The 18,020-nt window shown below is 37.6% G+C and overlaps 1 protein-coding gene across 2 annotated transcripts in view; it reads right to left on the bottom strand.

The window, feature by feature from the left end:
• LOC140145914 (vitamin D3 receptor B-like) overlaps positions 1-18,020 on the bottom strand; it is a 495,422-nt gene that overhangs the window by 463,351 nt on the left and 14,051 nt on the right. The gene's annotated exons all lie outside the window — the stretch shown is intronic.

Genomic DNA, 18,020 nt, shown 5'->3' on the forward strand with positions numbered 1-18,020 from the left:
CTTGTACTCGGCTATTTTCAATTTGAAATTGTGGATGTCTGCGAAGCAAGGTTCACATAGATGTTACACAACATGAAAATATTTGTAAAATTATTTTGATAATTTTATGAACAAAGTTACTTACAGCATTTTGGGGTAAAATTTTCCAAATTTATAGTACAATTTAATAAGCTAAAATTAGACTAGATGTATTGTACAGACTTGATTGACAAAGTATTAAACAAACACCACAAAATTGGCCAAAAATTAAAATTTGACTTTTATTGCCACTGTTGTTCTTACTAAAGGATTTGGATTGGGCTATGTTTCATTTGGCAAAACAGGATATTTTTTAATCACCAAAAAAATAGTGCTGTATTTTTCTATTGTAAGGGTCGGTTCATAGTGAATATTCGAGGCGAATATTCGAAGCTTGAATACTTTTTTGTGACGCCAAAATATATACGACAACGAATAAAATATGAGTTGGATCGGATTAAATATCGCTCAACTGATAGCGAGATACCATTGATTTATATGAAAGGCTCGAGGTCACCTGAATATCGCTCGATTGAACGATGATTTCAAAAATCCCCAATGATTTTGACATGCTCTCAAGACTGCAAACCCGATTCTGCCATTTTTTAATTCATGGACCTATTTTCTCAATAATTATAAAATGCGACTTTTTTTGTAAAAATGCGACGAATTTATGTATAGGCTTTCCACTTTTATTTAAGCTATAATTCGCCACTCTTTCTGATTAATAAGTCTAAAGACCAGCCCAAAATACCTCAAATAGTTTCTGTATTTTACCGAACTCATTAGGGTTACACAAATGGCGCATTGATTTAGTGGTGTGCCCCTTATTAGTGCGGTACAAGCGTACCCATTTTTATATGATATGAAAGTAAGGGACTATTAAGACGTCCAGGAAAACGAAAATGCCTGGCAGGCAATATCATTCCAATGCTGTAGTGATGGTATAAAGTAATGTTTTATGCAAAATTATGATATTTAGGCTTACAAACATAACCTAAATGTACAAGTGAATGTTTCCATATTAACGTAGCTCTATTTAAATCGACTGATGCAGGAAAAAAGTCTAACTCCAAATTCAGATTTATGCCTCCACCCCGGTTCAGAGGATGATTTAAGCACCACGCAACTGTGTTTACTTGCGGTTAGCACAGCTGTGTGAGTGAACATGACACCACTGCTCGCATATTGCATTGACGGGCATGGTTAAATTTGAATTTGGACTGATATATTTACAATAAAAACGCATTCAAAATGATAGCCGATTTCACATTTTATGTTACCTACAGAAGGTGTGAATCATCCTTTATGCATACATCACTTTTGTTCTGAAATCGACCAAGTAATAATGGCACACGCACAATATTCTTAAACAACATCTTTTGCCCAGAATTCAATGGGATTTGAAAAGTAAAGTGGCAGTTGAAACTCTAGTGATAACACGCTTGCAGTGCATGATGGGGCTTCCTTAAATCATCCTCTGACCCCGGTTTTACATAAATAATGTTTGGCCCCAGTTCTAGGTCCCCCCATATGCATCTGCCCCTGGCAGAGGATGTGAGGGTCTGGGGTGGTAAATCATTGGTTATTGATATAAAATGCGTTTGCCACGGAGGTTCACCCATTTTTGTCATCTTTTCCGCACTAGCGAATTCTTGACTTTTTGGGCACCTATAAACGATGTTATTTTGGGCGGAATAAAGATGTAATGCGTTCAGTCAAATTCATAATTATAATTAATAATTAAGAGGGCAAAATAAGTAACATGTAGGAATGGATATAATCATAGCGCTTTGCAATGAATATCTTCATAAACTATGCAGAACAACCAAAACCACGAGCGTTGGTACCCTATCATTGCGTGTTCTTTAAAAAAAAATTCTTGTTTATTTCTATAATTTGTAAATCAGGCATTAAAACACACTTAGGCCCTAGCAATGTAGGCCTACACAAGTTCGAACGAGACTTTTTATCTTTTGACGCGATATTTCGTCGAATGCCAAAATTGATTGCTCAATGAATCATGAAATGAGAGCAATACTACTTTGATGATACCGATCTCAAGTGGATATCAGCCAATGAAAAAAAGTATTTACCGGAAATATATTTGTGGGAGTTGAATTTTGTTGAACTTCGACAGATATATATTTGGTGGGTCACCGTTGGTAGTCTCATATATAACACTTGTGAGGGCTGTCATATTTGTCGTCGCTTCAATCATATCTTATGATATTTATATATTTATTTATTTATATTATTATTAGTGAAATTACCACATCGTAATACAAATTTGTTTCGTATGGATGGTTTCACCCATCCACACTCGTCAGTTGCAATGTGTAAAATGACAAAGAATATGTCTTGAGTTTTGATGCTTTGCAAGCAAGAGGATTTATTTATTTATTTATTTATTTATTTATTTATTTATTTATTTATTTATTTATTTATTTATTTATTTATTTATTTATTTATTTATTTATTTATTTACTTACTTATTTATTGACTTATTTATTTATTTTTTATTTATTTATTTATCTATTGCCTCATTCATTTCTTGACCTGACCTTCCGGGGCAAGATTGAAAATTTTCCCAATTTCTGATCAAAAGTTTTAGTATTTATGTTCGAGAGAAAGCTCGCTTGTCATGAAGCGTTAAACGGGTGGAGTCGGTGGGGTCCAGGGGCAAAGCCCAGGCGGGGTCAAGGGGGCTGAGCTGGTTTTTGGCATATTAGAAAATATCAGTGTTTCAGAGTACAAATTTCACAATGAAAGTAGTAGACCTATAGATCTTCTTCTCTCTTTCTTCCCCTTTCTCTCTCCTTCCCCTTTTCTTCCCTCTTTTTCTTTTCTTCTTTCCCTTTCTCTTCCCTCTTTCTTTCCCTTTTTTCTCTTCTCCCTTCCCCTTTTTTCTTTCCCCTTTCTCTTCCCTCTTTTTTCTTCCCTCCAGCCTTAATGCATTTATTTTATTACAGTAAAACCAGTTAGCAGCCTGCACAACCGATTCTTTTGTTTGGCAAGGCTCACTCAGTCATTTAATGAGGCAATACAAACGATTGAATTTGGTGTTGAAATGAGCTAAATTTTTAGTTACACCTTTTCGATGTAAAATTAATTTTCTCGGCCAAATGAAAAGCAATCATTTTCATTTTTTCAGTAAATGTCAGGAAAAATTGTAGTGCTTGATACTGTATTTTTTTTCAAATTCTAGTGTTAAACTTAGGCGTGAAATTTAGTCATTTAGTGTAAGATTTTCGATTTTGATAGGCTTAAACTCTGTCCGCGAGCCTTTTTTTGGATCAACCTTTTAGCTTTTCAAAGTAAGATAGTTCGATAATGAAGGATTTTTCCCAACTTTCTAACGCACATCACCGTGAGCGATATATCATAGTTTTGTCAGAATTTGCGTTTTCATTTCACTATTTTAACTGCCGGCTGACCATTTTTCTGGCTACAGTGTTGCTAGAACTTCAATATAGCAAAGAAATTCCCAGGCCTATAGCGCTCCTACTGATCATGTTTAACCAGAACACTCAATTGGGGATGATTTGGGCTACTAAATCGCTGGTCGGGCAATTTGCTTTCAATGGAAAATTGACCTGGATAAACAACAAAGGAAATATCGACTATTTCTGTTGGTTGCTCTCGAGATAAAAGTACTGAGTTAGACATTTTCGGAGTATGAAGGGAAAAAGGGTATTTATAAAAACGGAAATTCTAACAAAACTATAATATATAGACCCACCCGATGTGCTTTACAGATGTGGGAAATATCTTTCTTTACCAAACTATATTAGTTTGAGACGCTAAAAAATCAAAACCGTAAAAAGCTCGCAGGCAAACTCAAAGCCTATAAAAATCAAAAATATCACACTAAAAAATACAATTTGATGCTTAATTTTAACACCAGGATTTGTAAAAAAATGTATATCCAAGCACCAAGTTTTTAACTGACATTACTGAAGAAAAAAAAAATATTGCTTTATATTTGACCGAGAAAATTAATTTCATAGCAAAAAGGTGTATCTCTGAATTGTGCTGATTTTAACATGTATCGATCGACTTTCAGCGCGACTAAGCATTTCTAAAGAATCGGTTGTCCAGGCTGCTAACTGAAACATATTTTAAAGGTTTTTAATAGTCCCCGTTTTCACAGTTAAGCAGCTTCAAAATAGTTTTCTTTCATTTTTCTGTTTTACCTCATGTCTGTGTAAAATAACCAGAAGTCCTTCTTCAGTTGTTTTGTCATAATTTTTGTGAAGAATAATAACAAATTTTGACCAAAATCATATATTTTTGCTTTCATTATATTTCTCACATTGTTGTTTATTAATATTATTTATTTAATTCATTTGATAAATTGTTTGTTTGTGTGTTTTGATGGGTTTGAATGTACAAGTATATACAATGTACTGCCAAAACAACATCCAACTCAATCCTGCCATCATCTATGATCTTGAACATGTAGCCTGAGAGACCCAAATATTGAGGGCAGCATTTACTTCTCAGTGAAGCTGCAGATGGTGTTGGTGGTGTCACATAACAACTGAGCTTGTATTCTCCCTCTCCTTTTTCTTCTTTAAAAATAATAAATAAAAAAATTCATATAACATCATCATCATCATCATCAGTCGGCTGCGGAGCAGGTGGCTACAAGCTTTTTCCAACTATTACAATCTTGGGCAAGCGAAACAATTTTGTTTGGCTGCAGCATCCCTTCAGTATCTCCTAGGCAGCGTTCGAAATTTTGGTTGTCCGTTCGTCCGGGACAACTAAAAAAGTCGCCGGACAACCAAAAATACTGATACGGTTGTCCGCCGGACAACCATAAATCTGTAGCCAAAAGTCTCCTTTGTATGCCTACGGACAACCAAAAACTTAGGCGGACAACCAGAAATTGTAATCTGGTTGTCCGTGGGACAACCATTTATTTTTCCTTAATTCGAACACTGCTCCCAGGATACACAACAAACCCAAAGTGCTGATCATTCATTATCTGACATTTTCTTGGATTTTCCACTGAGGTCCTGGTTTCAAGCCCCGGCCATGCCCAACATGCTTCTCGCTTTTTCTCCGTGATCTCCGGTTTCCTCCTGCTTCAAAAATCATTGATTAGTTATTTGGTTATCAAAAACTTCCTTCATCCAATGGAATTCGGGGAACTGCACAGAAAATTGGTGGATGTTACAATCTAAGTGCAGATAGGTTTGCGTCAAGTTCTGCTGCACATTGATTGTGATGATTCACCAAGGCAGCAAAATTATAGCACTTTGAATCCTCACAGATCTGGTAAAAAGGCGCTATATAAAAAACGAAATAAAAAAATTTAGCAGGCGCCAGGATTTTTGTTTTTCAAAGTGAATTTCAGTGTGGGGGAAAATCAACCAATTTTGCACAAAATTGCCGCAAATAGTGGAAATCTATTGGGGGATTTACAGGGAGGCAAAAGTTCTGACTGGGGAAATTACCCCCATGCTAACCTGGCACCGCCACTGCTCTCTAGGGGCCTCCACCATATCCAACAACTTCACACATATAAGACTTAGGGACCGATCGTTATTTACGGCAGGGGGGGGAATGGGTGTTTTGGCAAAAATATCGACAAAAAATTTCACGTTCCCCCCTCGCGTCCGCTCAAAATTTTCGCGTTCCCCCCTTGTTTTCCCAATTTTCTCCATTTAAAATTTAACAATCCCCCCTCCTGGTTCAACTAAAAATTTCAGGTTCCCCCCTCAAGACCACAAAAAAAATTTGTGTTCCCCCCTAAATTTACCCATTCCCCCCTGCCATAAATAACGATCGCTCCCTTATTAAAAGCACTCCTGAGTCCTCACACAACCATGAGGTGTTCTCCTTGGACCCCCATATTAATAATCCCCCTCCCCCATAAAACCTAATCCAATCATCCACTGAGCACTGCTAATGAATATTGATTTTGATATACCGTACTACAAATATACATAAAGTCACAACAAGGCAAGTCCTCTTTGTACTCACAAAAGCTAGCCCTCCTCATTCAATAATATCGACTATGGTATCAATATGATCAATATGAAAAGAAAGACGTGTATGGTTCTCTGGTGAATGGCAACTAAAATTTGCTAATGTGCTGTAATGGGGCAAGATGGGCAATAATATTTTGTAATATGCGGCACAATTTATTCCGCTTCAGTGACAAAAGCTGTAGGTTAATCTTATTACCGTCTTGAGATTCTGATAACTGGGTCTCCCAACTCAAATATTAATATTTTCCTGAAATTCCAAACTAAACTGTGGGAAATTGTTAAGACACATGTATGAGAAATTCTTAGAATCACAAATATTGTATGAAATAATCCATACAATTCTTGAGATTACTCAACATATGGGGGGTGGGGAAGTATATTGATTTCAGATTCAGTAGGGTGTTTTTATTTTGCCACTTCCATCTGGTAAAACCAATTTCAAATGAAGAGCTTTGTTGCAAAACCCCTTACATCTACTTGAGCATATTTTAGAAAACATCAAAAAATCATTAAAAAAATACTGATATGGGGGTTTGCAACAAAAGCAGTTTTGGGCAGGATGCTTGGGTAGGATGAGCATTCCGCCAAAAACTGCTTTTGCCGTGTTCTCAAAATTGCTCACGTGGATGTTAAGGGGTTTTGCAACAAAGCTCTTCAAATACTGGGCCAAAAATCAAGACACTCATCTCTCTAATGCCAAAAAAATTGTTTGTTTGCCCACAAGCGAATGACCCAAAAACATGCAAATCTTGGGTCGCTTTTTATTTTTTTTGCAAATTTAATTAAAAAACCCTTTTCCATAAAATTACTAATAGGTGGGGATATTACTTTCTTGGCTAATACTTAGGGGGTACTATACCCATTGCATTGTTTTTGTGTGTTTTTTTGCATTTTGTGTAGAAATGAGAAAAAAATTGGACAAAGTGGTGCAAATCTTTCCATTCTATTGGTGGCATCGGTATCAATGTAGCTTACATGCTTTTAAAGGTAGAAGCCATGTAAGCTACATTGATACTGATGTAACCAAAGTTCTATTATTGCTAGCGTGCCTAATTACTTGACTTTATTTTTCTGCAAGGCTGTAGTATCAAACTTAAGCTACCTTTTAAGAAACTGATACAAAATGCAAAGCCCATCATAAAGGGATGTTCACATGAGCCTTAGTGCCTTACACCTTGAGACTTTTCCCTAGCACACAGGCACTGTGCTGGACTCTGATACCTGTATAATCGATACCAGTATGATAATTATCTAAAATATATTCTCACAATCGTACAATGCTGAATTAGATTGTAGGTTAACTGGTTAAAAAAATACAGAATGCTCGGTACACATAGAATGTATACCCCCGGGTGTAGGCCCTATACCACCAAGTGACAGTAATAATTAGCTTGCCTGATTGTCACAGTAGGTTTTTGGCCCGTTTTTTATATTTCTAAAAATTGCCCAAATATTAAAATCTTGACTTTCATTGCCAGTAAGAAGATTTGGAAAAACTGTAATATTGTTTTTTAATCCCCCAAAAATTAGTGCTGTATTCTTCTGGAATAGGAGTAATTACCTTGGACAACACTAAGTATTCACAGTCTAAATATTCAAATCTCAAGATATATAAATCGCTATGAACACAACTCTCCATTCTTCAGTAGTTACAAAGGGTTGTTCAATGGGTTGGCCTATATTAGTAAATGGACTACCTTGAAACACAGGCAAATATTGACTTGTATTCTCTATACTCAATGCTATTTGTGTGTTTCTTTTGTATGAAAACATACAATGGCCAGCCATTTAGCTTTGCAATACATGTAATGTACATTGCTGTCAAATTTTGTCTTGATGGTAGACCAGAGAATATATCTTACACTTCCCAGAATCCTTTGCAACATGATGCATCATCTCAAACCTTTTGCGAAATTTTCCAACACGGGGGGGGCTACAATGATTATTCAACAAATGTTCATTTCGTCAGCCCCCAATGTTGAAAATCTTCCTACATGTACTAGCCACTAGAGAATAGACTGGCTAAACATGGGTCGATAGTCTAGAAATAAAAACATTTTTCAAAAGATAGATCTGCAATCTTGTGCGAAAAACATTGGGACAGTTGATGTTTTGAAGATCAAATTCCTGTGAATTGAATATACATTTTTTGTAAGGCTGAAAGTACATGATATGTTTCATATCTCACATTATATAATTGCTTTAATAATCCACTGCACCTCTTTCCCCCTTGGAGCAGATATTGAGCGCAACCACTTCAACATTGAATAAGGGGAGCGGGGAAACATGAAATAAACAAACTGTTCCAACCTTTTAAACAAAGGATTGTGAATGTGCGGTACATTTCGTCACTATCGAACCATGTTGCACTAGACAGGAAACCAGTACATGTGCGGAAAATTGAAATGGAAGAAATGCATTGTGGGAAGTGTGTGATATATATCTTCTCTGGCAGTATACATTCAGTGTGTTTAATCTGAGCACTTTGTATTTTTACCCAGTATTGTAAGTTTGTAACCTGTTAACCCACAATCCTATTCACCAACAACAACGGAATATGACAAAAGGTGACTGATGAACCAATATCATACATTCAGCATTGCAATATTTTTGAGTCAGAGCTGCTACTAATTCCTAAGTATTGAGCCACCTGCGTCTGTCTAAATCATAACCGAGTATCATATTGAACATGAATATTACAATGTATTATATAGGGCCTAGTTTAGGTGGTGACAGATCATAGATTAACACAGATGGCTATGACTATGATCTAGTAATTTCTAAATGATAATAGCTCAGATTGATGTCTACACAGATTGTGGTAATGTTTTTGAAGACCTATGCATGATGATACAATGATTTATAACCTGGATTTTTTAAGCATTGGTTTCAAATATAAAATATTTAATCAGCCTAAGATATTGCTATATAGGCATGTTCACGATAATGTATTGTTATTATCGTCTATTGCGATAAATGTTCATTATCACAATCGCGATAATAGTTTGACAGGCCACAATATTTTGATGGTAAAAATGTGTCTTCAATTAAAAACTGAAAAGCAGGCAGATGACACAGAAGACAATACCGAGAGTGACCCACCCGACAATGGCATCAATGACAATACTAGCAATAGCAATGTAACTCTGCATTTTTGCAGTTAATTTTAATGTACCGTAATGATCATTCACCTTTTCAAAATTACCATTTCACTAATTTTAATGAAATTACTGATTTCACATTATATAATGTAATGGACTTGTACAGTGACCGTAGCACGCTTATTATCATTATATGTTTTGATGAATCCAAGTGTGTGAAAATATTGGATCCAACACATGATAATGATAAAATTGGATGCTTTACGCCCAATATTTATTGGCCTCGCTATGAGTTTTAAAATATTGGACTCGACTACATCTCGTCCAATATTTTAAAACTCATAGCTCGACCAATAAACATGGGCTCAATCGATCCAATTTTATATCACCCTCGCTCTTTGTTATACAGCATTTGTCTATTTCCGAACCAAAACACAAGGTGCATGTAATGCCAAGTCTATAGTTTAATCATAGACCCTGGAAAAAGTTCTTTTTCCAGGGTCTATGGTTTAATGCCCAACATAAAATGTTAATTAAAACAAATTTTATCATCAACAAACGGCTCATCCACCACTAATGAAGGTCACATTTTGAGGTAAGATTATTGAATGGAAGGAAATGAACTATGCCATTGGAATGACACCATAATGGGCTGTTCCATTTGGAATCTATACACCCCCCTATGGAAGACATAACCTAAATCTTCCACACAGGTGGTGTGAATTTCAAATGGGGTTACCTGAATGGATGACTCCATTTAAAATCAACACCCCCTGTGGAGATAAAGGTCATGTCTTTCATAGGTTGAAGTGTGTATTTCAACTGGAATAGCCCAAACTGGCTAATAGCCAGTCATTTGGTGTTAATCATGTTTATTGCATCAAAATGCATTACCTATTACCCATTACGGCCTAATTATGGCAAATATTGCAGCTTTTCAAGCTTTTAAAGTTATTCCTATTATTTTTTTTCAGATTGAGGGAATTTGACAATTTAATGATTTGTAATGATTTGCATCAACTATTTTAGAAGAGATTCTTTACTGTACGGTATGAATATTCTAAAAGAAGGGAGAAAAAGTACTAGTTACTGAGATAAAATAACTGAAATTTAAGTGAATGGAAAAAAATATTTGATTGACACACCCCACACACCCCTATAACAATGAAATACATTATAAATATAGGCCCCCCTACCCGGGCCCCTACCCCCAGAAATATTATCACCCTTCCCACTCAGTTGCTTGTGTGTGGGTATTTGCACTGTGGGGTATTTGTGTGCATGTGACTTTGTCTGCTAACAATGAGGAGGGGGGGTAACCGGGTAACAGGAAAATGATCCCTCAGCTCTACACATATAGGGCCCAATGAATGTACGCCCGGCAGAACCAGGTAGGCACATGTTGCTAGGAGTAGCGGTAGGCGCAGCCAGGAGTAGTGGCAGTGTGAACGATGGTCAGCGTCGGAGTAGAGAGCTATCAGCTAGGTGCAATCTCTACCAGGCGTATTTGGCAATGTGAACGCTGCTATGCCTGGCACACATTGTATTGTTCGACTTTTTTTCGGTCGGAAGCTTGAATGGTTGAAAAAGGACATGGAAACACCGGAAATGGTAGCCAATGTTTACGCCGACCAGAAGTGAATGCTTGGTGGAACTGGTCGGCGTAGTGCTAGGAGTAAGCTACAATCTAGGAAATAAGTCTTGGAACGCTTGCATGTAAATAACAGAAAACTGTCACCACCTTTCCCCATGCAATGTTGAGAAATGCCAATGTCTTCAACTGTTTTCCAATGTGTCCAACATTGATTGATGGGGAAGGGTAAATCATTGTTGTAGATGTCATGTTTGTTCCCAAGCACAATATACGTCATTTCCATGATCATTAGAAATTCTGCACAGAATTTACGGCAGAGTGTGCCAAGCGTTCCAAGTACTTATTTCCAAGATTGTAGCCTTTTGTAGGTGTGGATAGGGAAAATATTTGTGGAATTTTTATTGCTGTAAGCATACATGTATAAAGTTTACGACGGGTGTAAATCAAAATGTGAATACGACTAAAAAGATTTTTAAACCTGAATTATAAAGTATCCCCTCATAAGCCTTGGCCCAGGATGGTATCTCAGTTGACACACCTTGCAAGTTTTCAAAGCTCCCATTTGCTATATTTTTGTCCACCTCAATAACTCATCAGTACCAATACATTCTTTAATTCGCTGTTGTAGTGCACGTTAGAATTAATATGACCGTTGCTAGGTCAACTAGATCACACTTTCTTTGTTACGAACCACTGATCGAAATGATCACAACACAAAGCCAATGGCATATCATAATTCGGAACAGGTGTACGAGCACAGGCTTGGAGCAGTAACCAATGGTTACTACTGTGCACTACGACAGCGAATTCTCACGCTGGTGTCTGTAGGAGACAAGTTTCAATTGTTGTTTTTTAATTCAAAAATTTCATAATTTAAATTTTTCGTGACCATATTTGGAATCAGCATGAAAAACACATTAAAATAAGTACAGACGAGCCTAGTATTGGTTCAGTGGTTCTGAAGATAGCTCTTGATATTTTGTTGAAATATCTCATTTATGTTGAAGCCTATGACTAGCATACAGAGCATTAAATGCCAATTTTGCCAACACATTACAGTTTTCAACCTTTTGGTACCTTTGCTCCCTCCCTTTAGACAAATGTTGCTTCAGTACAACACAATAATCATTGTATACAAGGTCTTTGTGATGATACCTACTCATCTGTATGTGAAAACTGTGATTCAACAAATTACAGTTTTTCAACTCTTTTATGGTACTTTTGCCCCCTCTTTGCTTCACTACACAATAATTGTATCAGCTGTCCCAATGAAACCCACTCATCTGTACAATAGATCACAAAGCCATGCATGTGTGCGAATGTGACTGTGTGTGTCTGTGTGAGTCAACACATCGCCTAAACATTAATTTATATTTCATGATGTTATAACGATGACGGATGACGCGCCGGCGCTGCACAATGGTGGCATCTAATCGGCACACTCAATCAGACCTACATACTGGGCTTTGACAGCTTTATAATACAGACAAATTATAGACTGGGAGATGAGAAAGACAAATTATCAATGAGGGAGAAATAGGCTATTCCACTTGAAATCCATACACCCCCTGTGGAAGATATGACCTTAATCTTCCACACAGGGAGTGTGAATTTCAAATAGGTCTACGTAAATGAGTGACTCGACTGACTCCATATGAAATCAACACTCCCTGTATGGGAGATTAATGTCATGTCTTCCCTAGGGGGTGTATGGATTACAACAGGAAGAGCCCAATGGTGGCATCTAGGGACATACTTGGAACTGTATCCTGTCAGTAATGATGCATCTACTATGAGCCACAAGTCTTGTGTTTTAGTGTTACAGTTAAATCACATCCATTTAAGAATTAGAGCTTGTAAGTTGTGTACCCATCACTTTCTTGCAGGTTATTCTTTCAGTGTTAACAACACTACACTGTGACCCCCCCCATGGATATTTGGGATACTAGTGATCTGGATCTGGCTGGTATTTCAATGCCAGCCAGACCCAGATTCAGCAGGATACCAGCAGTCCCAGAATCAGCAGGATACCAGCTACACCCAGATTCACTAGGATAGTGCTCAGTCAGTCCCAGATTCAGCAGGATATACCAGCTAGATCCAGATTCAGCATGATACCAGCTAGACCCAGATTCACTGGGATAGCAGTCAGTCCCAGAATCAGCAGGATACCAGCTACACCCAGATTCACTAGGATAGTGCTCAGTCAGTCCCAGATTCAGCAGGATACCAGCTACACCCAGATTCACTAGGATAGTGCTCAGTCAGTCCCAGATTCAGCAGGATATACCAGCTAGATCCAGATTCAGCATGATACCAGCTAGACCCAGATTCACTAGGATAGCAGTCAGTCCCAGAATCAGCAGGATACCAGCTACACCCAGATTCACTAGGATAGTGCTCAGTCAGTCCCAGATTCAGCAGGATACCAGCTACACCCAGATTCACTAGGATAGTGCTCAGTCAGTCCCAGATTCAGCAGGATATACCAGCTAGATCCAGATTCAGCATGATACCAGCTAGACCCAGATTCACTAGGATAGCAGTCAGTCCCAGAATCAGCAGGATACCAGCTAGACCAAGATTCATTAAGATACCAGGCTCCAGCATTCCCAGATTCAGCAGGATACCAGCTAAACCCATATCACTAGGATAGCAGCCAGACCCAGATTCAGTCAGAATACCAGCTAGACCCAGATTCACTAGGATACCAGCCAATCCCAGACTCAGCAGAATACCAGCTACAGGGTTCGAATTCGTTTAAAAAATTTGCGTAGCAGTTTTTTGGCTAATTCATCATAATAAGGATACTTCTATATATAAAGCACTATGAAAAGTGCTATACAAATGCAAAATTGGGTAGCAGTTACTTCAAAATGTGGAGGAAACTGCTATGCGATACAGCCGAAATCGAACCCTGACCAGCTAGATCCAGGTTCAGCAGGATACCAGCTACAATGTAGATCCAAATTCACTAGGATACCAGCCAGTCCCAGATTCAGCAGGATACCAGCTAGATCCAGATTCAGTAGCATTCCAGCTAGATCCAAATTCACTAGGATACCAGCCGGACCCAGATTCAGCAGGATACCAGCTAGACCCAGATTCAGTCAGGATACCATATAGACCCAGATTCAGCAGGATACCAGCTACAATGTAGATCCAAATTCACTAGGATACCAGCCAGTCCCAGATTCAGCAGGATACCAGCTAGATCCAGATTCAGTCGCATTCCAGCTAGATCCAAATTCACTAGGATACTAGCCGGACCCAGATTCAGCAGGATACCAGCTAGACCCAGATTCACTACATGTAGGATACCAGCCAGCCAAAAAAAAATCCCAGATTCAGCAGGATACCAGCTAGAACCAGATTCACAAGGATACCAGCCAGGCCCAGATTCAGCAGGATACAAGCTAGATCCAGATTCACTATGATACCAGCAAGACCCAAATTCACTAGGACACCAGCCAGTCCCAGATTCAGCAGGATACCAGCTAAATCCAGATTCACTAGGATAACAGCCAGACCCAGATTCAGCAGGATACCAGCTAGACCCAGATTCACTGGGATACCAGCCAGTACCAAATTCAACAGGATACCAGCTAGACCCAGATTTTTCTTTTATTTATGAAAGTGAACGTCAACAAAGTTAGGTATGTAGCCAGGATTGTTCTTTTCCGTAAGATTTTTTTGTGGATGTGAAGGGGCTACCATACTCTATTCCCTACACCCCACCCTACAACCTGGGATTCATTTTTGCACTGTTTACATTTCGTTTTTTTGCACTGTTTACATACAAGCACAGGGCCAGATAAGCTAAATTAAAAAAAACAGGGCTCTGTCATTCGTAAAATTTATCTCAAATACATTAATGTAACTCACGACATACGGTCATATATCCATAATGTACGATACATCTGTGTTATTAGGTCATACTAATAATGCAAGTAATTTATGAGCGATTGAATGCTCAATTAACATCAATATAACCGTCTGTGAAATTGCATTATACTTGTTAGCTCTAGCATTATTAACTCAACCTACGATATGAAAATGAATGTTGCACTGAACATTGCCTCTCCCACCATCTACTTAAATTATTAAAACCAAGAAGTCAACCATGAATGATTCTATCATTTAGCTTTAGGTCCAGGGATACTACAAAACAAACAAAAAGAAAATGCTTGTTTTTTTAAATTTGAGAATAGTCCCACCCCAATTTTGAAAACTGTTCACCTAAAATGGGGTGGGACTATACTCAAATCAGTACGGTATCTTGAGTAAAAGTTGACCAAGATCCCATGCAGACCTGCCAACCTTTGAGATCACAAAACTGTATTCAGAAACAACGTAAGTCAGATTTTTCATCTTAAAAAAACACATTTTCCGAAAATACCAAGCCTTGACGAGTTTACAATGTTACCCGATCCACTGTAAGTGTGAGTGATGCTGAAAATCCACACTACAGTATAGTACAAATTGCACATCGTGCATGATTTCCTCCTTTACGGGACGACTGTATGAATTTCCATTTTGCCAAATACTCTGGTTTGTCAAATACTCTCCTTTGATCATTTTTGGAACTTTGAGTTGACAAAGTCAAAGCCATATTTAAAATTTCCATGCTCAAACTGATCATGATATTATCGTCAAGATTCGGTTTCGCTGGCACTCACTACTATGGCGGCCATTGATGATTCTCGCAAGGTATCTAGCGCTTTTGTATGCAATGTTCTGATTGGTTTTATGCCTTGTTCACATACCCACCAATCACAGATGTGCTAGCTTACAAGATAGGGTCTTGTGTTTTATTAAGTCTACATGTACACTCACAGCCATTTTGAAATGGGAATTTTTATTTTTCTTAGCTGCCAAGTCCCTGTGTTGTTATCTAATGGTTTATGGAATGATGTGGGGCCGTAGTGGTCAGCGACCGTGCCATGGTTTGGAGACTCATGTAAAATGGTGGTCCCGTGTACCAGACGAACAATATCTGGTCATGTTAAAGTTGTAGGCTTTTTTTGTGAAGAGCAGGGGATCAGTCTGGGCCTGTTGTCTATCATACTCAGCATTGAGGTCAACTTGCGCTTTGAGGGACGGAATCGTCCGGAAAGCATGGATAAATGATCAGATTTCAAATTCCTAGTTCAGAAACCCAAAAAACTCCAAATACTATGGCATGATTATGTGAAGCAAAGTAAATGATAGGGGACATCGACTGCTCAGTGCCAGAAGTGGGTAAGTGCAATAGCTGCCCTCTGAACATTTGGCAATTTACACCCAGTATACTGTACTCAATTATACTACTCATCTACACATGGCAGCTATTGCACTTACTCACTTCTGGCACTGAGCAGTCAAGATATTTGCAAAGATAATCTGGAATAATACAATTGATGGTTTTTTTTTAGATGCATCTCAAAAATGCTCGTTGTCCACTGATCATATCACTATGATCACTAACAATCCCATCTATCAGTACACAGTTCTTTAACCCAATATACTTGTACACTAACTCAATGACCTTTGAAAGCAGTAGACTGTACAAAAACTCCTCCTTCAAAAAACGATTTGATTGCTGACAGAAGGTTAACCCTCTGGACACTATTGGTCATCTAACAGCATTTCTGATTGGTTGATAACTTGAAATGCTCATTGCAATTACCAATTATGACTAGGCTTTAAACTATTTATGGCCAAACTTACATTTGCAGATGATCTTATTAATACCCTCCTTGATTGGTTCAAAATTGGACACAATATTCATTTTGGCCAATCGGCACGTAGTTCTCATGGGGTTAATGAACTAATGAACTAAGGCACAGGAAATGATATTTATAGGGCACATATTGCATATCTATGAGCAATCATGTTTGATCAATTGATGCATGCATCAATATTTTGTGCACGATCACAATAAATGTGATGTATGTAGCTTACAGTATTTTCTGAAAATTATTTCTTCATACCTCAACGATTTCAAAATATTTTTCCACATGATTTTTATAGCCCATAAAAATATTTCAAGGGAAAATATTATTTTGACCTTCGCATAAAAAATAATATATGCGACATGATCAAGGGGAATGAGTCACATGTCGGCAATTTTCAATTAGAAGTTAAATGCTACATTTTGATGCAAACGGACATCTGGTTACAGAGTTATGAGCAATTTATCAATGGCTGAAAACAATATAAAACAAAGGAATTTAAACACTGTTTTTGTCAAAATCTCAATAAACAATATTAGCGACTTCCGACTCATTCCTCTTGATCATGTCACTCACATATAGTAATTTCATAACCCAAATGTGAGGGTAAAAAATCCTGGAAACCATTCTTGAAAATAGGATGTGCTACTATTTTAGGTGATAAAAAAAAAAACCCTATTATTCATGTAGAGGGGCTAGTCGGTCGGTCGAGATTTTTTTTATATCGAGGAGCTTTTAAAACAAAGCCATAATTTAAAATCAGTTTGATCAATTTTTACTCAAACCCAATTTTTTGACACATTTGTGACACCTAAATGCATTCGGCTAACAGGCCGATTCAAAATACAAATACTGCAATTTTCACTTATATCTAACCATAATAATACAGACAATTACAATACCCTCACAAATAAGCCAATATTTAAACCCAATCATAAGACTGGACTTAAAATTAAGTTAATTTTAATCGAGTAGTCATAAAAAAAATTACAATGTCATTTGTACAGGCAGTCTGACATCATCAGGATATGGCGCAATCAGATACACAACGCAATATCTATGTTGTACATTTTGTACTGATAGTAAAACTGCTAAATTAAGTGTTTTCATAAAGTCTCTTTGTAGGTGCTAATTAGGGCAAGAGACCTTATTAAGGAAGATAGGGTATTGCTAGGGCTGCTAGGAATGGAATACACGATTTTGGAGGACAAACAATGGACCCCAATTTAAAAAAAAAATCTTTTGTTTCACATAGTGACTACAAGTTTAGAGCTACAATCCAGGAAAAAAAGGTTGGCACACTTTGCCAGTCTTTTGGTATATCTCTGGCCCCGCTCCCCCAATTCAATGTTGGACCAAGCCATGTTGTCAACAGGCCTGTGAGACCCTCCAACATTGAAAGATGTGGAGTGGGGAAGGGTGAGATATAGAGGGAAGTCTGTACTTCACATTATATTGCATGTATGTTTCACTTGCCCCTCCAATTTTGATAGGGCACACATTTCAATTGTTTAGTGCAAGTGTATCACCTATTTTTTCCTGGATTGTAGATATCCTATTAAAGTTATTCCTTCCAAATAAAACTTCTTTT

Source organism: Amphiura filiformis, chromosome 2 (genome assembly GCF_039555335.1).
Source record: "Amphiura filiformis chromosome 2, Afil_fr2py, whole genome shotgun sequence".
Classification (NCBI taxonomy): Eukaryota; Metazoa; Echinodermata; class Ophiuroidea; order Amphilepidida; family Amphiuridae; genus Amphiura; species Amphiura filiformis.